The sequence below is a fragment of the Scophthalmus maximus genome, chromosome 6, assembly GCF_022379125.1.
Source record: "Scophthalmus maximus strain ysfricsl-2021 chromosome 6, ASM2237912v1, whole genome shotgun sequence".
NCBI lineage: Eukaryota > Metazoa > Chordata > Actinopteri > Pleuronectiformes > Scophthalmidae > Scophthalmus > Scophthalmus maximus.
Genome location: NC_061520.1, coordinates 19,941,192 through 19,961,693, shown reverse-complemented (window position 1 = coordinate 19,961,693; position 20,502 = coordinate 19,941,192). Strand labels below are relative to the sequence as shown.

At 45.1% G+C, this 20,502-nt stretch overlaps 2 long non-coding RNA genes across 6 annotated transcripts in view; both read right to left on the bottom strand.

Annotated features, from left to right (window-relative positions):
- Window positions 1-20,502, bottom strand: part of LOC118309510 — a 70,062-nt gene that overhangs the window by 41,225 nt on the left and 8,335 nt on the right. Inside the window, exons 4-5 of one of the 5 annotated variants that reach the window (XR_007030867.1) lie at window positions 4,313-4,452; window positions 3,493-3,525 (exon numbers count right to left, since the gene is read on the bottom strand). The exons of 1 other annotated variant lie outside the window; for it this stretch is intronic. This is a non-coding gene — a long non-coding RNA (uncharacterized LOC118309510). The remainder of the gene's footprint in view (window positions 1-3,492; window positions 3,526-4,312; window positions 4,453-20,502) is intronic. 3 more of the 5 variants (XR_007030868.1, XR_007030869.1, XR_007030870.1) reach the window with 3 other exon arrangements.
- On the bottom strand, window positions 5,997-11,246 carry LOC124850068. Its single transcript, XR_007030871.1, has 2 exons — window positions 10,746-11,246; window positions 5,997-8,387 (listed from the first exon to the last, which is right to left on the bottom strand). It is a non-coding gene; the product is annotated as an uncharacterized LOC124850068 (long non-coding RNA).

The window sequence follows — 20,502 nt, the reverse complement described above, 5'->3', positions numbered from 1 at the left end:
ATAAACTTGCCTTGCCTTGCCACATACATGGTAGTACACTTATTGCACCCACATATTAGAAGACAAACACACAAAGTCGTCAAACAGACCTTTAATTAATGGTGTCTGGTCGGACTGAGGCCTGCACAATGAGTCATTAAGGAAGTGTGTGAATCATGGGGAAGTTTCCATCAGTTGGACTTGGACAGTCACAGAACCTCACATAAATTAGCATTGTTATGCTACCACAGGTGGTGGTCCGGTTTATGAACTAGCCCCTGGACGATGTCTGAGCTACACTAACTGTAGTCGGGTTATGTCAACAATACGAGTGTAGTTCAGGCTTGTCACAGCACATCTACAGCTATGTGTTTGTCTGTATCCATCTGTAAAATGCTGCGGGGTCTCACTTGACCCTGCACGTGAAGATCAATATGCAAAGTGTGAAACTGATACATAGACCAAATGTACTGTAATAGGACGGCCCTGAGATTTTACATGTACGTAGGAGTGAAAACCAATGTTTGACTCTCCTTTCAACATTGAAAATGAAAGTTTTCAATATAGGTTATATATTTCTAAAGACCCAAAGAGGCCTACGTTTGCAATCTTGTTAACAGAAAAAAAGAACCACTAAAGTGAACAACAGAATGCTCTGGCTTCATCAGCACGGCCTTGCACAGCCACCAGTCTGTATAGACCTCCACCAGTCTGCCTGCAGCCTCCCAGCCTTTAGAGTTTTACTGATCAATAGCTGGATTAATTACTGAAAGGGCGGGGGAGGGGGTGTAGGAGGAGGAGGACGAGGAGGAGAGCAAGGAGAAGGAGGAGGTCGTCAGAGCCCCAGGCAGGGGAGGGTTTCAGAGGGTGGGAGTTAAGATGGTGCTGACAGGCAGGGAAAGCTGAAGGGATTTAAAAGGCGAGTGGAAGGGAGCTGGAGCTGGAGCTGTAAGAGCTGGAGAGGGAGCTTCTATACCTCCCCTCCACCCTACCCCACCCCAGGTCACCTGGCAGCACGCAGGGCGGCGGGCCGTCAGATTAGGATCTGAGAGAGGGAGATAACGAGTTTATTGCCCCCTGGACAGGGCTGTTGGAGCCAGGGAAGGAGGAGGGCAGGCCAAACAGGCTGGGTTGGGAGGCTGAATGGTGGTGGTGGTGGTGGGCGTTGGTGTTTGTTTTAACCTGGGGAGATCGATGCAGCCGGGCAGGGCCTTTACGAAAGAGCACCCCAGCAGGGCAGTAAAACACAGCATGGTTAAAATACCAGCTACAACACTCACCCAACAACTACAGCGGCTCATCCATCACAGCCAAGACACATACACAGACATGCATATGTGCATGTGCTCCGAGACACACACACACACACACACACAAAGACACACACTTAACACGTGCCTCTGTGGGTTAGAAAGCAGCTGCACAAACTGACTGTCAAGTGTTCAGTGAGTAACTGATACTACAAATAATTGTAACTGTTGCATTTTCAACACTGTTCTAATTTTTGTGTGTTGAGTAAATTCACGTCTGAGGGCCTTCTCGGAATTCCACTTTCTCATTGATCAGCACCGACGTGTACTTTCGTGTTATCTCCTGAGTTATTGGAAAAGGGGATAAGCCCGATCCTATTACAAGCAAACACAGAATAACGTATGAAATCTATATGTATTTCACACCGCTGTGATCTTTGCTCACTGAATTCTGCGCACGTATGGGGAGCTTGTATTAGCTTTGCGTGTCTGGCCCGGGCGCTGGAAGAGAGATAAGGGGAGCGGATATGAGAAATATGAAAAATAGCACTGTGATAGGATGATCAGCGAGAATGAGCATCATGGGCTGCGGTGACAAATGGGACAGAGAGCCAAAGGAGGAGGAGAGCAATGCAAAACAGATTTAGAGCCAAGGACAGGATGATTTTGTAAGAGTGGAAACGAAGCGCACTTTCTTCCGACGAACAGGACGATAATAACCTCCTGATATCAGTCATTTAGCTATTTGTGCTATTTAACATTTTTCAAATGTGTCAAGTCATCTATGAAGTGATGTTTAACACTGAAACAAAAATTCACTCGGTGGCACAATTGCTGCTGTTTTGTTACATGGACGGTAATACTGTGAATTTCTTAATACATTTCTGTAATGAGAAGAATATGAGCTGCAGCCCTGGCAGCAACCGAAAGACCAACTTCAACTCGCGCTACTTAATATATCTCCTCTTACAGAGGTAAGATTAGATTGCAGGATATGTTTTGGTTGAAGCGAACAATCCGACCGGACAATTGAAAATGAACAGACATCCGCAGCATCAAGAGAAATAGGATGAATAGCACGGATCCCTTCTCAAACACACGAACCCCCCCATTTTCTCCTCGACACTCGCACACTCAAAGGGATTTTGGGGCCCTGTGGAGCGGCACGTGAGCAGCCCTCTGTCAGCTGTGTTTGCAGTGAGGCAGGCGAGGGGCGCCCCTGCACCTCCGAAAGAGAGTAGCGACCCAGCGAAATGGGAGAAAGGAGGGGTGCTCTGTGGAAAGGCCAAGGCCCGGAGACGAGAGAAAAGAGCAGCCACACAACAGCTTTACTCCAGAGAGAGCGAGAGACACACAGAGACAGAGAGAGAGCGAGGAGGGGGCTGTTGGAACAATGCCCCTTCAGCTGCAGGTGCAGTGGCTAAGGCCTTGTGTGTGTGTGTGTGTGTTGTGAGCACTTTCTTTTTTGTGTTAATTGAGCTGATCTGTTGTCTTCTCTCTGCTGCAAGTTTAACTCACAGCTGATTAACATGTGGCCTTTTGGAGCTCCTGTGCCTGTAGCGTGTGTGTGTGTGTGTGTGTGTGTGCGTGTTGCCAGTGCGAGCAGAGTAATGACACAGGCACGGAGTGTGTAGACACTGGCTAACAGAGAGTGTTAACTCGATTTGCACTTGTATGGAGCACAGACCAATGGTTAACACATCTGAATAAAGGCTTTATGTGCTACATGTCGTACAATTGGAAGTGCACAGAGGCGTCACTCAGCCCCCCGGTTAAATGGCAGATTACTACAGGCTCTGTAAGTCAGAGTAACAGGCTGTGTTTACTATCAAAAAGTCACATTGATAATATGAAACCGAATCCCTTCCAACATAAGCCACAAGTTCATGACGCAGTCACCTTCCCACTTTTCTTTACAAAACCTAACAAATATAATAAGTTATTTCAGGGAACAGCTATTGTGACCGCAGTAGGTTAAACAAAGAACACTTTTAATATGGTTGAGTTTGACATCAAAACACTTTGGCGACTAGACTTAATGAGATCCTGGGTCTTGACGCCGAGGGTCTGTCCCTGACAGCTGCCCCGTGGTGAGAGATCCTGATACTCAGACCCTGCCAGACTGGACGTCCCTGTTTGGACAACTGGTTCCTATCCTACACTCACATGAGGTATCACAGCCACAGGAGGAGCGGTCCCACAGCCCAAGGGCGCAACATAGCTGGGCCTCAGCGCTTATACACGCTAGTGAAGACGTGCTCACCTACCATCCACCGGCATCGGGGGAGGTCTTCACCTACGTAGAGGAGCAGAATTTGTGCATGTCACATACACAGATGATGAAGGCATCTCAAAGTGAGAGCCCCAGGGCCATCGGCGGGGCGCTCAGACAGCCCCAGTGAGGCAGAAACACAGAAACATGTGTAAGGCCTTAAAGAAGACACTTACTTCACAGAGGAGTGTCCCCCCCTGCTCCTCCCCCCCATCCCACACCTCAGCCCATCCCTTTCATAGGAGATTATTGGGAGACAGAGAGAGGAGCAGAGGGTAAAGATGGGGAACCGAGATATGGAGGAGAGCGAGCGAGGAAGATGAAGACAGAACCAGAGAGAGATTTTGCTCTCCACCCCTCTCTGCAGATATTACTGCTTAATTAAAAGGGCAGCATGTGCTAAGTATTATTCCAGCTGAGATCTCTATCTTTAGCCTATGTAATAAGATCTTCAGCAGGCTTACAGCTAAATTTTCAAGCAAATTTCCTTTCTATTCTTTTCCTCGTGGCCTGCGTCTGTTTTGTGCTGTTGCTGCAATCTTTTTGGATAACTCTGTGTCAGTGTGTCTGAGCTGAGCGGGACTGTTTTGCATGTTAATTAATGTAATATTTTGTACACCACTCTGGAGCGTGTAAGTGTTCTCTTGAATGTGTTCCAATTAAGAAACATTCCCTTCGGCACAAATTGGTTTGGACACACTGACAATGTTCCCATATTTTTTTTACATATCGGAGAGAATATGAGGAGCGTGAACACAATGCAGAGTTTACATTCTGTACAAGATGATGTTTGGTTTCTGTGGAGTCTCACAGAATAGCCCCCGTCTTCCCGACTGTCCTTCCCAAAGCCATCCCTCCGCGTCTCCATCTGCTCTACATCCCGACGATGATTCACGTCTGCTGCTAATGCTGCAAATCCAGAGAGGGCGGCTGCGTTGGGTGTCAGGCTGCCTGTTAAAAATGTCCAAAACCTTAAGAGTGCAACGGCATTTTTAAAAGTATTATTGAAAACATGCAACACCGCAGAACTGCAACGTGCTGGAATACAACAGAAATCACCTTCAAATCAGTTCATCTTCTGGGGGAAGACATGCTGCGGATTTGCAAACAACCTACACACAGTACACACAGTAGGCATGACTGCCAAGTCATTTATGTATCATGTCTAGTGGAGGGGTGGCCATGAGCCCCTTTTGCTTTTTCTCCAAAAGAGTGGCTTTGGACTCACATTCAATCATCTGGTAAATTAGTTTAATCCTGCAGCAAATCTGTCCCTCTCCTGGGACGCTTCTAGAGGTGTCAATCGGAGATAAGGCCTGTGTGACAATAAAGTCACCAAACCACAGGGGGGGAGCGCTTGTCTTTACCTCTACCATACATTCAAAATGATTTGATTTATGGGTAGAGAAAGAAAAACAGCCATTTTCTCTTCCATTAAACTGTTAAGGAAAAGGTAAGATATGGTGGAGTCTTGCCTTTAACAAATTACATTAAGTTGTGCAGAGTCTACATGCAAAACACTACATTACCTATATGGGGAAATAGTACATCACTTAATTAAATTCACTGCAAAACTGCTGGAATATGCTCAGAGACATACGGTGGTTCATATGGGCCTTGTTATGGTTAAATACCTGACAGTGGCACAATAATTGGGATTATAGCCCCTCAATAATAATTTTTAATATTTGCCGTTCTACCTCCAAATCATTGTGGGTTGATATTGCTTCTGTTAACCAATGTCACTGGTCAAGTGCAAACAGCTGGACCAGTGACATACAGACATTCATCATACGAATAAACTCGAAACATACCAACCCCCCCCCCCCCCCCCCCCCCACACACACACACACACACACACACACACACACACACACACACACACTTAACACTTAAACAGTCTCTGTACGTCTCTTTCTCCCTTCATATGGAGACAAGCCCGGGTGGATCACTTCTGCCCTCTATTGACTGTGAATGGGACTGCGGCTGCAGAGATATGGCATTTCAGGATGGAATTAAACAAGACGTAGATATGAACTTTTCATTTAGCGTGGCGGTATTTATAGTGTTCACAGTGTCATAGTGCAAAGTCATTAGCTGCTCAGTTAGTAATGGGAATCTGGCAGTGGGAGACATAACAACGATTTACAGCTTTTAAATCTGTTACCAGAAAATTAGGGCATTTCAGATGAACGGTCATCCCCATGATTAGACGTTAAGATTTTCATATTGAAAATTAAACTAATTACATATAAAAGATACAAATTGTTTTTGTACAGACTTAAAATATTTATATCTTATATTATCATCAAAAGTAGTAGTAGTAGTAGTAGAATTAATAATAAAAATTAAAAAAATTGCAATTCTTAAAATTACTGGTATTACAAAAATATTTTTTCATAGGGTGGAATAAATATCATGTTGCATTACAGGACCAAAATAAGTGACTGCATTTTTTTGTTCTTGTATTTAAAAAAAATATTAACATTTCTGTATCTGTTTCTACTTTTCTTTATTGATGCCGACCAATAAGAGGTGAGGGCTTTTTCTTCCGGAACACCATGTTTTAAATTTATACAAACATAAGCAGACCAGCATTATAAAAATACTCTGATTCAAACAGACCCTCTGAACCTGTAGAAGTTTCCACTAACAGTGAGCGGAGAGGTAATGTGTTGCAGAAAGGCATCAGGGAGCGGGGGAGACCCGGGTGGTTTAGTGTGAGTCATTTTAACGTTTAAACAAGCGGGAGACAGAGGAAACAAAAAGAGCAAAAGAGGAAAGGAAACTTCAAAATGCTCTTTGAGGAAAATGAGATCACAGGCTGCAATTATATAATTCTTGTCAAATGATTGTGCCGATAGCGCAGGAGGAATGCACACGCACACACGCACGCACGTAGAACAAACTCCAATGGGAATAGGCTCCTTGACTGCATTCTTAAATGTTGGAAAGTTATAGGGGTTACTTGGGGGTCAGATATTTGTGTGTGTGTGTGTGTGTGTGTGTCTGTCTGTCTGCATGTACATGTGTGTGTCAGGCGCTGAACACTGGGCCCCTGATAAAAGCACTTCTTCCTATTTCCTCCTTTGGCTCTTGGTTTTGTCCATTTGGTCCCTCTCTTTCTAGTTATGATGAAAGTCAAAAAGTCAAGCGTTCCCAAGTGATCCCTGATGCCAAACGCAGATTTGAAGTGGGAGCATGACTGTGTGTTTGTACGTATGTGTGTGTGTGTGTACTGTACAAGTGAGCCACGGTATCTCAGGGTTTGAGAAACAGTCCGTCTTAGTATCGCTCCTTCACGTGGAACTACAACACAACCGCACGAATACGAACACATATGATGAATAGTCAGATGAACAGTATGGCGCACTGCTACATTCATGCTGGACACTACACACATCTCCCCATCTCCCAATTTACAAAACCCATTTATAACAGAGGGCAGGGACTGGAACACAAAGGTCCCAGTCTTAGCCCTTGTCATCCAACACACACACACAAAGACAAACGCTTATATACAACATATTGTAATATATGTATGCACACAGGCTAGCGCACATACAGGGACACGCAGGCGCGCGCAAACACACACGCACACACTGGTGATGGGGCCAGGGGGTCTGCTGCTGCTGGGTTCCCAGGGAGCCTCACTGGTCTGATGGAGGCACTTTGTCTGATGCCAGGGCAGACTACAGCAGACTCCAGAGGAGATGCCTATCAGCTACTGGCTATGCTATGGCCTGGAGGAGAGAGGGAGGAAGAGGGCGCACGATATAAAGAGAGAGAGAGAAAGGGAGTGAGAGGACTACAATACTACAGTAAGTTGATGAATGAAAATAAAATCAACATCAACATAAAAATCTGAAAAAAATAATACTCAGTGAAAACAGAAACTAGAAAAAAAGGAACCAGTCTGAAATGCTAAAGTCTATATCAGGTTAACACAACTCAAATTAACATTTCCTGCGTTTGCGAATGCCATGTATTGACAACAGCATTTTACTGTGACAGTCAAAGAATTGGGAAAAATCCCTCAACGGGCGAATCGAGTTAAAGAGCCCAACTGTTCTCCATTGACAAAACTGTCCCTCTGGCATTTGACGTACTGCAGATAACAGTAGCAGTGGAGTCCACATGCAAGTGTTGACAGGCAGAGTGATGTGTAGCGAAACTGAAGGAGAGTCAGGTCGGCGACACACCAAAGGTCAACAAGGAGCGTGACCCCTCCAGGTGTGGCCTCCTCTCTCAGCTCTAACACTGCAGGCGCCCTCCGCACTTTCTTCCTCCCCCCTTTTATCCTCCTAAATGATCTCCGACAGGTTTAAAATTATATGCAATATACAGTTCATCTTTCACCCTGACAGGTATTGTAAGGTGCTGAGCAATGATAGGAATAACAAAAAGCGGATACGAGGACAAATGCAATTCCTTTCTGCCGCCTCCTTCTCTAATCTCTCTTTCTGATTACTGAGGCAGCGCAGGGCTATGGACTGGGTGGGTTAGCCGGCGTATTGGTAGACAGATCTAATGTGCACTGTCTGCTGCATGGCGACTTCTTAGTTACAGCGTGAGGGCACTGGGAAGGATGAGAGGGAGGGGTGGTGGACTGGAGGGACTCGCACCGTGACCCAAGGATCTCCATGGCCTCTGTCAGCGGAAAATTAGATTACAAGAGTCGGACCAGGGGGCGACTGAGGAAGGGGGCGTCAAGAAGTCTAAATATGGAGGGCTCAGTATGTCCATAATCACTTTATACAAGTTAGATGAACAGAAAGACTTATCTCCTTCTCGCTGTCCAGATTGCCAGTGCTGCTGGTGTCAGGCGTATGTGTGTTCGCTGTGAAACCGCTCTGACACAAATCCTCTGCGGTGTCCTTTTCCTGCTGAACCGAACAAAACAGTGGCCGGTGGAGCATAAATGTCAGTGATATGTCTGAACGGGTGTTTTTTACGTGGAAGCAGCCAAAACAGGCCAATTCCAATGGTGCCATTCAGAAAGCAGCCATTCCGTGACACAGGCTCAAATACATGAAGCAGCAGGTCCATTTGGATTCGTATATAAAAAATGATGGAATGATCAACAGAGGTGGAAAATACATTTTGTGGGGGTTTTTGTGGGATCACAAAAAGCCCTGGATACTTTTTTTTTACTAGGTCAAAGCACAAGATACATTCAATTATGTGGTTGATTTTGAATATGAATCAGTTAGATGTCAGCCAGGAAGTCAGCCAGAAAGAGGGAAAAAAAGAGGGGAGAAGTCTTGTGAAGGGACACTGGCAGTGACTGTGGTTGAACGGTGGCAGCAGAGGGTGGTGGTGATGGGAAGGGGAGGAAAAGAGCGGTGGGGGGGGGGGGGGCGGGGGTGATGGGACAGAGACAGAGCAGAAAATTGAAGTACATGTAACATGACACAAATTGACAAAAGTATTTAGCTAATGATTTATTATTAAACAGAGCAGGCAGCCCTCCCCAGCCCAATCCCCTGGCCTAGCCCAGGCCCCGGCCCTATTGTAGGGAGATGGACAGGCAGATAAGCGAGGCTGTAATGGTAGTCAGATGGCAGGTGGGTCGGCCGAATCCGGGGTTAATCACTGCTAAGTGCTGTGGAGAGGGGAGGACACGGGGCCCGGCTGAAACACTGTATCCTGGGGGGCGACGGGAGGCCAGGTAAGTCAGCCCAGGTAACTCACCTCGGCGGCTCAAGGAGACAGCTGGACTCTCGCACTGGTTGGCTAATGGTGTTAACTCAGGAGAGTCGCCACAATGATATGCTACATCAACACACTCCCCGCCATCTCACTCTTTCAAACCATGTTAGGCTCTTTTGTGAGTGCTCCATCCTGCCTTATTGCTCGGAGCATTTCCGAGTAACACAAGTGATTTAATCTGTCTGAGAGGAAGGAGGGAACACTGTGTAACAGAGTAACACAACAGAGGCTTGTGGCCCTTCAAATGCAACTTATCTTAGGTTAAACGAAAACAACTTAGTAATTTGGTATGTTTTCCTTGAAAAGATGCATGAAATAAAAGGCTAACGTGATGCATATTAAATCTCTCATCTAAAACATGACAGAATACGATTTTGGACAACAACCTAAAACAACAGAAATATCAGAACCATTTCATTTTGTCCCTCTCTACTTTCAGTTCAGCTTTACCTGACGTGCCCCCTATTGGTGACTGTTTCCCCGCCGAGGTGCTTTTAGCCTCTGGCGGATATCAGACTACAGGGAAAACACAACAAGCGGCCTCTCCTGCCACAGCATGAAATGCGGGCTGCTGTGCGCCTAAACAGCGGATGACAAACCCATAATGAAGGCGGTAATTGGAACAACATTTCAGGTTCAATGTGCACGTCTTGCTCTGGTAATCCGTGCCGCCATCAGGCCCTTCTCTCCAAATCATTCCCAAACGTCCGGCAAATCAAAACAAAACGCGGGGGGAAAGGAACACAACTTTACAGAGCAGTGACATCTGATGGGCCATTTCTGCTGGAGTCTCCAGTCTGCGTGGAGGTGGGCCTTACTTAGCCCCCTAACGTGAAACAGGCTGCTACTCTGGGCTACGTTCGGCTCGAGCCAGCGAAGGTATTGGTGCACTGTTACTCTAACACACACGAGCTGTTGTGTTTGGAAACAAAAGCTGCACTAAAGGAGTCTGCACTGCACGCGAGCTGCCCTGTGATAACAGAGATGTGAGGGGGGAAACTGCACGCATAAACACATACATACCCTTAATTTAACAGACAAACACCTTCATCCCGAGCACCGGAAACGCATGCCCCCTCCAATCAACCGGTTAGCTTATTCCTGCTGCCTATGCCCGTAAAATGGAGTCGTCGTAAACAACAGATGAAGTCATCTTGTTTTAAAAGAAGAAGAAGAGAAAAAAGGGGAGGTCAAGTTGAACAGAAAGCGTTAGTTAAATCATCTGCTTGTAGTAAACAGTTGAGAGGAACATCTATCAGGCAGGCACGTGCCGCTGACAGTATAATAATAAGGTAGCGAGGGCCGGAGCGTGCACTGAAAACAGATGAGGAGAAGAGAGGACAAATAGGAACGAGGAAAGTAGCTCATCACCTTTTCCATCAGCGTGGCGGGTGGTGCTAGTGTGACTGCACACAGTAACACTGCAGAGCCTGTTCATAATCACAAGGTTACTGTTCATTGTTCAAAGTGACCCGGCGCACATGAGTGACAAGGTGGGCAGCCGGGCTCCGTGCTACTGTGCAGATAATTACCTCATGACGACAAAGTGAACTTTGATGTACGGTCTCCCGCCGCAGAGCTTTAATGACCTCGGAGCCGGCGCTTTGTGTGTATGTTCAGAAAATGCCTGCACACCTACACAGACACTGCCGGGAGGAGCGCACTCTCTAGCACACTTCCAGAAACGCACACTCGGCTTCAGCCAGCCAGTGGGCTTGATGTCAATCAAGTGGGTGTCTAATTAAAAGTAACAGGAGGAAGCTGCTGGGGACAGCAATTGCTATCAGACTCCCATTTTCATATGAATGGCCTTTTTTTAATTAAACTCAACAGCTAATAAGCCTCAGTATCCAGACCATGGTAGCAGTTTAACAGACAAAGAGCCACAAAGAAAACACACGTACACACGCGAGGGCAGAGAAGAATGGGGGGATGAGAGGTAAAGACAGAGGGATGAATAATGACGAGTCAGAGGCGGAGTGATGCATTGCCTTTGAACCTGTTGGCTCCCCTTTGTTTGTGGAGGCGCTTCGCCAGCGGCTATTGTTGTCAACAAAGTTTATTTAGCGTTGATGATATTAAAGAACACACTCCCACAGAATGTGCCTTCGCCGCGAGATGGGGAGAAATGAAAGGGAAGTAAGAGACGGAGCGCGGGGCGCTATCTCTCTCTCAGATGAAAAGGAGAGTCTACAAACAATTTTGGCACGTGTGTGTGTGTGTGTGTGTGTTAGTTATTCTGTCTCACAGCTAAAGGCTAATTATACATGTATTTGAGTTCAGTGGACTGGATCAAACACAAACACCAATAAAACTAAACCTGCTGCCTTTATTAAAGGTAAGAAGGGCAAACCATTTGGCACAGCATTCAACGCAATTATTCAAAAGAAAAATGTCACTGTAAAATCCAATCTTATTTCCATCAATTGATTTAGCAGATATTGAGATACAATGAAAACGAGCATGACAGCATTATTCGGTAACATGGATGTAATGCTTAGCGGTATATGATGTTCAGACTTGTGCTGCCAAGCTCTAACAATGACATTTAGCAGCTCCAAAAAAACAGCTTTGTTCACGAGCCAGACATAATTAAGGTGTTGATCCTCTTCTATATGAAATCAGCAAGCCACTCAAATCCAGTATTTCTGGGGGGAAATAAAGGGACAGACTTTCTTCTTCACCATCCCTCCAGTCTCATATCAACAGTGCGTCGAAAAAACATTCCAGGTTGCCAAGACGTGTGCGGAAAGAGAAGGGGGACAAAAAGGCTAAATAAACGGGACATATGATTCGCATAGCAAAATTTCTCGGCGGAAGAGATTATGGCTCCGTTCTAACAAACACGACAAATCTCCATTTTCCCAAACCTTTTACAGCAGATAAAGGGCCTTGAATCCCCTTTCTGCGCTAAATCCCAGATCATCTTTTCCTTAGCTATTCAAACCACCCAGCAGGTTGTTTCTAAAAGGCTTGAAAGTGAGCAGAGAGAGAGATAGCCCGCTTCGGCATCTCGAACGAGCTCTCCGCGCCTCCGTGACACTCGCTCGCCTCGCTCGCCTCGCTAATTCTCCCCACGTCCCCCACTTCTTCTGAAACTTTTAACATCATGACCCCGAGAAACATTTGCAAACTATAACAATAAAATTAACTTGTAATGAGCAAAATAATTGCACATCAAACGCTGCTCGGTGGCGGAGCGCTAGCTTGGAAGAAAGGGCCCAATTTACAGATTACATGGCTCATGAGTACCGAAGTTCAAAACACAGAGAAATTGGTTGTGAAGTGAGAAAAAAAAGGGCCCTTCCAAAACGACTCCGAAGCATTCTTTAAACTTGTGTAATGGATACGCTGCGGGCAACTGGGCGAATTTACCATGCAAAGAATCTCCATTCTGCACGCAGCACTTCAAAGGCGAAAAAGGGAACTGAGTTACAGGGAGCCAGTGGGCACAGGGAGAGGGGGGAATGAACTCAGCGTTGCACATTTGTCTCCCGGAGTGACAGAAATTGGTGGGGGGTGTTCAAAATGAGAGATTTAGCTGATCTAGGGCAGAGTAGTAGTTCAGTCAACACCATAGTGCTTCCTCAATCTTCAAAAACAGAGGAAAAATCATAACACAGAGAGGAGAAATGCTGAGAAAGTGAAAAAAAAAAAAAAAGAGAAGACGAGACACAGGCACGTCAAAACTCAGAGGGGACTGGAAACATTTTTCTCTCCTCGGCCAAGAAGTAAAAGAGAGTAAGTTAAAGAAGGAGAGAGAGAGAGAGAGATAGAAGATAGTGAGATAGAGGGCTCGAGGGACTGTAGGGCCACGTCGCTGTGTTATATTTTTCTCTCTCAGGCGCCAGTCTTCTTTTGTGCTGTGCTGGTAGAGGAAGTAGAGGGGAGCGAGAGATTACATTAGAGATGATAAAGTGACCTATGCAATGCCATGTCTCACCATCAGATACACAAGACACAACACAGTAGATTACGCCAAACATGCACCTAAAACCGAGATACACTCTGGACTGCAGTGGACAGCTGATATCGCCTCCACAGCTCGGCACACTGGGAAAGTGTGTGTGCTTTCACCAAAATAAAAACCAGTGTGAGGGGCTACAGCCACATGCTGCTCTCTCTCCCTTTCTGTACAGCAAACTAAAATACTGGAACAAGGTAAGTGAACAACCTTTCAACGAATGCGTGGCTCTTTATTTAGTTGACCCCCAAAAAATGGAAGCGAGACACGTTCTTGGCCGCTTTTTTCTGCTCGTTTCGTACATTGCCTCCGCGTTCACCCCTCACTCATTCCGTCTCCCCTCCATCCCGCTCGGCCTCACAAGACTGTGTCCTTCTCCTGTTCTCCAGCCTTATCTGATGGGAGCGCCGCCACTGTTTGCCTAAAACACTGTTTATAAGGGCTTGCATATGTTAAAACATTAAAACACACATTAAGAGTGAATGCGCACACACGCACACGCGCACACGCACACACGCACACACACTGCACGCAGATGTGCACACACCGACACGCTGAGCTGGTCTGACCCTTAACTAAAACGCTTTGCGAGTGACGTGCAGTGGATTTGTTTAAACAAGGCTTTTCCTTTCATATTGTCATGGCATACACATTAATAACATGACAGATTGGGCTTTCAACCCAAAATTATAATGCTTTCAAGGTAACTGATTTACTCGTTAATTATAGAAAGAACAAAATTACACTACTCAATAATTAATGTAGGCATGAAGTAACTACGCTGTTAACATGACCGAGACAGAGAAAAAGAAAAAATTACTATTATTACAATCGCACTGACTTACTTTGTAAGTCGACTATATGATGTCAGCGTTTTAAGTCTCAATAAACCATCTCAACAATTAATGTATCTATGAAAGAAGGGTTACAACTGACAATTTTAATTATCGACTAATCATCAATTAATAATTGAAAGAAACGCCCTTCACATTATAGTCTTGTCTAATCAACAATACAAACAGAGACATTTTAGATTTTTTTAAATCTAAAATGTCTGTTTGTATTGTCTAAAATGACATTTTAGCAACCTGAAAATGACCTTGTCAACGCAAGATGGCCTCTCTAATTACAATCAAACATACACATTAATGAATATTTTTGCCATCATTAGGTCTTTCATAGCTGCATATTTATTTGAATAATTCTACTACACCACACATTAATAACACCAGTGGGGCACTTCACTCTCCTCAAGATCTCTATTTCACAAAACCATTTTATTGATTCTACTCTGCCCTCTCTAAAAACGTAAAGGATGGCGATAATATCGGTGACAGTGGCCTGAACAAACCATTAGTCTTCCCATCAGTCTCGCTTCATTTTCCCCATTCTGCCTGGTGCGCTGACCGTTATTGCGCTCAATTAAAATTCCGCCATTTTTTTCGCTGAAAATTAGGTTACCACTGCAAATTTACACTAATTTACTTAACTTACGCCAACCTCAGGCTCAAGCCATTCACAAGGCCCCGCTGTTTGTTTAACATGCAACTTGAACTATGTGACTTTTATGTCAACCCTTCCTTCGCCGACCGCCTACCCCTCTCCACCCCCCTATTCTTAGACCCCCTGAACATTGATCAATGTGCTCCACTTGGTTCAGGCCAGGGACACCTCTCCCTGTCTGGGAATAAAATTTTAAACATGAGGGAGTTTGATCAGTGGGATATATTGAGGTGTGGTTTTGATAAGTAGTAGAAGTTTCTCACCCGTACAGAAGAGCTCCCTGATATTCCTAACTGCAAACAATGGCTCTCTATACTTTGGTCAGTCACGTCGACGTGTCTCTTCCTGTGTGGACAGGGAGCTTTAAACTAAGCAGCCAGGGAGTGCGGTTCCCAGGAGGTTGAGGAGTGAGAGCTGTGTATAGACTGGAAGGGGTGCTGTCAACAGAGACGAGCCTTTTGCCCTGACACATGACCCTGGCTACTTCCGGGTCGTGTCGTGATAGCTTTCCTGAAGGTTATTCGGAGTGCCAGCGGTGTTTCACATGACCCCCAACACATCACATTCCTCTGCACTAATATCACAAAGCCCTTTCCCTTGCGTTCTCATACACACACACGCGCACGCTCAAACACTAGCCCACCGCAGTCTGCTCATGACACATCTGATCATGTCCGTCTTAGCACATACACGGAGAGAGTCACTCGTGGCTGTTTGATGTGTGAACATTAGACCGGGGTGGGGTCAGTGTCAACAGCTGAGTCACGGGGGTTAATGGAGATGATGGCGAGTGCAGGGGTCTCAAACGCAGCGCTCTCTTTCTTTGGCCACGCGTGACTGAAGATCATGATCATTAGAGCTGCGCGTATGCAGCGATGAGCTCATCACGAACAGATCGGTGCTCATTTGTCACGTCAAGCAAGAGAAATAACTCATTCACTCGGGAAAAGCGTCAGGTTGGGAAACACATCAGGCCGTTGTTGTCAGTATTCTTTGTATATAGAGAACGCTGTTTCTGTCAAAGATAAACGTTGAGTAGTTTTACATATATTGTCAATGTGTAAAATATTCTAATATGTTTTATCTATATCAAAAAAGGTCTCACAACATAAAGTGGGGCATTTCTGGAAATTTAGGCAAAAAACGTCATATTGGCAAATTCGCGAAATGACATTTGACAAAACAAGATAGTGTCACACTGACACAAAAATCCTATAAATCATTATTGCCATTGAAACTGTCCTATAATAACTCTAATAATTTTCTTGTTTAATTTCTTTGTCAAGTAAAACAGTCAATCACAGGTCACAGGATTTTTTTTTTTATGTCGCACAATTTCTTGTGAAATGGAAAATTCACACTATTTTGTGATACTTTAAAAACAAAATCACAGGTCAATTTATTGGGAATCAAGAAATAATCTGTAGATTGATAGATTTAGACAGAATCAATTAGGTTGAGTGCTTTACAGAAAGACATGAACTAAGAAAATGCATAGAGCAGGGTTGATAAAATCAACAGTGGGTTATGGATGAAATAAAATTAAAATAAATTACAAATTCAATGAGGCAAAAGAATGCAAATATAATAAAAGGCAAGTTTTCACAATGATTTATAGATTAAATAAATAACTTCCTCTGTATGAAAAAATACATATGTCTGACATCTTTCGACAAATCTCTATAATCTCAAGTTATACTATACAGACAAAATATAACAGCCACAGTGACCGATGAAAAAGACAAACTGACAAGTTTTGTTATTATGAAATTGTAGAGTAAAAATACTTGATATCATATAGTGTATTACAATACTCTACCTTTCATCTACTCTCACATCTATATGACTATTTCTGTCAACACATGACCTTCATCAAAGTTCCAGATTTTCATATTATTTCAACCACTTTGTACTTAAGGCTAATTCCAGCCAGGCGGAGAGTCTTTCAACCTCTCGGTGAACCCCGACGCGGTGCTCAACTCTCGGCGGATACACGGGGAGTTGTGTGTCGGCCCATTAGGGCAGGCTGGGGTAGGGTGGACTGAGGTCACGTGACGGGTTCCCACAGCTCAGAAACCCTGGTTCCCTACAGCTACGACAGGAAGCAGAGTTTAGGGACAGACTAATGGACAATCATTACGCTTTCTGGCTCTGCTTGCTCTCATTTGTTCGACTAGTGTGAGAACATCGAGCCACTAGCCCCCCGGCGCAGACAGACAGTGATATCTGCACTTTGTACATTATGCCGCACAAGTGATAGCCCCCTTTCCCATTTCGTGGCTTTTATTCATTTTAATTCATCCTCTAGTTGGGCCATTTCCCCAGCCGTCCTGCTCTGCTCAGTCTCCAGGTCTCTATCTCTTAATTCCCCTCTGATTAGTGGAACTGAATGAAGCACTGAGAAGTGCACAGGAATAATAATACAAATAAAAAAGGCATCTATAAAGTTTCCTCTGCACAAAACCCTCAATAAACTGTCCGTGTCCTTGAAGCCAAATATCTCATTCATTTTATATAATGTTTAAAAAGTTTGCACATGGAGAGGTGCCACTGACGCAGCTCATCAAGGACATTTTCTTTTCAACTCAAGACAACTTTTGATGTCCTCCGTTCTTTTTCTTCTATAGTTGGAATAGTGTTTGTTACAATGGCAGTGACAGTGGTCTGTCTTCCTGTCTGAGCACCTGTCCAGTCTGACTTAAATGGGCCACAGCGGATAGAAGAAAGGATGGGGCACTGGCAATATGGCTGCAATTGTTAAAGTAAGCTTGAGAGACGGCCAAAAAAAGAGCTTGCTGAATGGTGTGCGCATGATGTGTGTGTGTGTTTAGGGGGCAGCGAGGATGGGAGATGTCAACATTTTTCCTTCAGTGTGCCCATCTCCATTTGCATAATTTCCATTCCCCAAAAGCGACAGAGAAAGGAACGAGATGCTCATACAAAACCCAAATTGACAAGGGAACAATGGTGGTCTGAAGGGTCGTTGCGAGGGGGCTAAAATTTCCCAAATTGTGGTTTAATATTTTGTCAGGCCTAGTTTTGGAATATGCTACTTTGCCAAAGCTCAGTCGGACTGCTGCTTTGTCTGATTTGATGAGCGAAATACATTAAATGTGAAGAGTTCTCACATCATCTAACAAGAAAACACAAGAAGAACACAATGCCTTTCATTTCACCTGTCAGCGTTCGTTAACTTTGCTACAAGTCAAAAATGAGCAGCCGCAGATAAAGGCAGGGATGATGGTGGACATATGTAGATTAATGTTCATCCTCAATGATTAGTTGGAGATGCATCATTTACTAAATAATACAAGTCATATCAAAGGAGAGGAAGAAACTACAGCTGTATCAAAAGCACATACTGTATGTGCATCAGGTTAAATAAAAGTTCACAAACTAGGCCAATTTATAGAGACAGTGGAAAACCGGAGATGCAAATAGTTGCAGTTGTTTTATTCAAAGTTTTGTGAAAAGGCCTGATGGCAACGGGGCACATGGCTAGCAGGGGGGCAGGTGTAGGGAGCGATGGGGCTGATGCGAGGACGAATGAGCATGCAGGCAGGCAAAGATGGATGATGGATGGTGTTGATACAGGAGGCTGCCGCCCTTCTTTATCTAGGCAGCACAAGCCAGACCTGCCGGGTTGATGGGTGGGCTGTCAGCCCTTTGTTTATGGACCACCACCCATCTCCCATCTCCTATACAGCCCAAAAGCAGAGATCACTCAAAAATAGCTATTTCTTTCACCGCTCTTTGTCTCAAAATGTGACACAAAAAAATTACATTAATTGTAAGACTTTTTTAATGTTGATAATGGAACCTGTCTCCCAGATATTTAAGTCCACAGAGGAGGGAAGAGAAGAAAGAGAGGAGGGGGAAGAGGAGACAGGGAGCAAAAAAGGGAAGGAGTGAACCTAATCCAACCATATCCCCACGAGTTGCACGCTTCCAATTAACGACTGGTTGGTTTATCAGTCTCTGACGATGATTGCTGTTTTTAATCATTTTCTTTCTCTACACGGTTTCTTCCACTCTATCAGTTCTTCCCACTCTTATCATCTAACCCCCTCCTTGTGCCGTCTCGCCTCCCTCCCCATCTCTGTTCAGCGCTGCCTCTGTTTCATCACACTTCCCATGCAGCCGTACTCTCATGCTGAGTCTCATGTGTGTTAAACCAAAAATTCGATGTAGCGAGTTTTAAATCTGCTTATGGTTGTTCTGTGACCACTGAAAGAGCATCTTCCACAATCAATAATCTGGTTCCACATACCACCTTCGAATATAACTCCAATCACAATTGTGTGATCAGGAAAAAACAAAACTGGCCGAAATAATAGAGACTATGATCATACTGGGACAGAGATCCATGCTGTACTGGTAGTTAGATAAAGTTCAAGTCTTTCAGGGCTTTTCTCCTGACTCATCCAGGAACACATCTGTAGTCCTCTGGGAAAAAAATCAACAACAACAACAACCTCTTCTTTCACCTGCCTTTGTTGGTGTGATTGATTTGGGGACCTGAAATGTGCCTGTCACATTGATCGATCTGTCCACTTGATGGAGAGGGGGGGTTATTCCTCCACACATCGGCACTGTAATAAATGAGGGGTGACGGGCTGTTGACGGAGCAGCGGTTATGGCTTCTTTAATTTACCCAACGCCTCACACTGACAGAGACTCATAACAAGGTGACACGGCGCTATAATGGTTACGCTCAGTCACCTGTTGTCGGGTGGAGCGAGGGAGCGGAGGTGTACGATGTGTGTGGATCATACACGCACATGCACATGTGTGCATGTGCGTGTATGTACAGGCTCGCTGATTCGATGCTGCCTCTCCTCCCACTGCTCAAGGTGTTATTGAGAGTGGGACTGTTATCTCTGTCCATGAGGTTGCCCGCTGCCTCACTAAGGGGAGTACACCAGCCCCCCCCCCCCACAAACACACACCAATCCCAGCAAGCCGAGCGGTGTGTCCGGGTAGGTTGTTGCTCGCCACCTCCTCCTGGGTGGGCTATAACTCATCTGCAGACGGGGAAGGGGCCTTATCTCAGTCCCCCTCCACAGGCCCGAACCTCGCCTGCTCTGTCTTAGGGAGAAGATTTTCCGGTGCCCTGCTGTGTGAGTTATAGTTGGGGTTAAGGTGACTGAACACGCCTGTCTGTCTGTGGTGTCTTTGTGAATCTATGTCTGCGTCGGCAGAGGAATGCAAAGGTGCATGTGTGTGTGTATTAATACAGTGTGTGTTTGACTGTGTAACTGAGATTTATTTAACATGCAAACAAGTTGTGTAGGCTCATCGTCATGTATCCTATCCCATAAGGTGAAACACTATTGTCATAAGTTATTTAATCATGTGAAGGGCATCGTTACAGTTGCATCTGAGCATTGCCCCCCTCCTTCTACGCGCACATACACACGCCCCTCCACCCACCTACCCCATCCACGCCGCCTCTCTCTGTCATCTCGGCCTATCAATCAAAAATGTATTAAGTCCAGAGTCGGGCCGATCAAAGGCAGAATTCCTGGGAGGAGAGCAGATAAGGCCTATCTCATTAATAAGTGCTTTACCATCGTAGGGGCCCGCGCGCCTCGCCACACCCTGCCTGCCTCCCTTTGATATCTAATTATCCATCCATTTCATTCTGTCAGGGAGGGAGGGAGGAGAAGGACGACTCGCAGTGTCATTACATGCAAATACTGTTGCGTGTGTGCGTGTCTGTGTGTACAGAGATCTGGGCGAGGGGCTGCACAAAAAACATGGTGACATGCAGCAAATGCGCAAAGACTGGCACATGTAAACAAATGCAAATAAGATGAGTT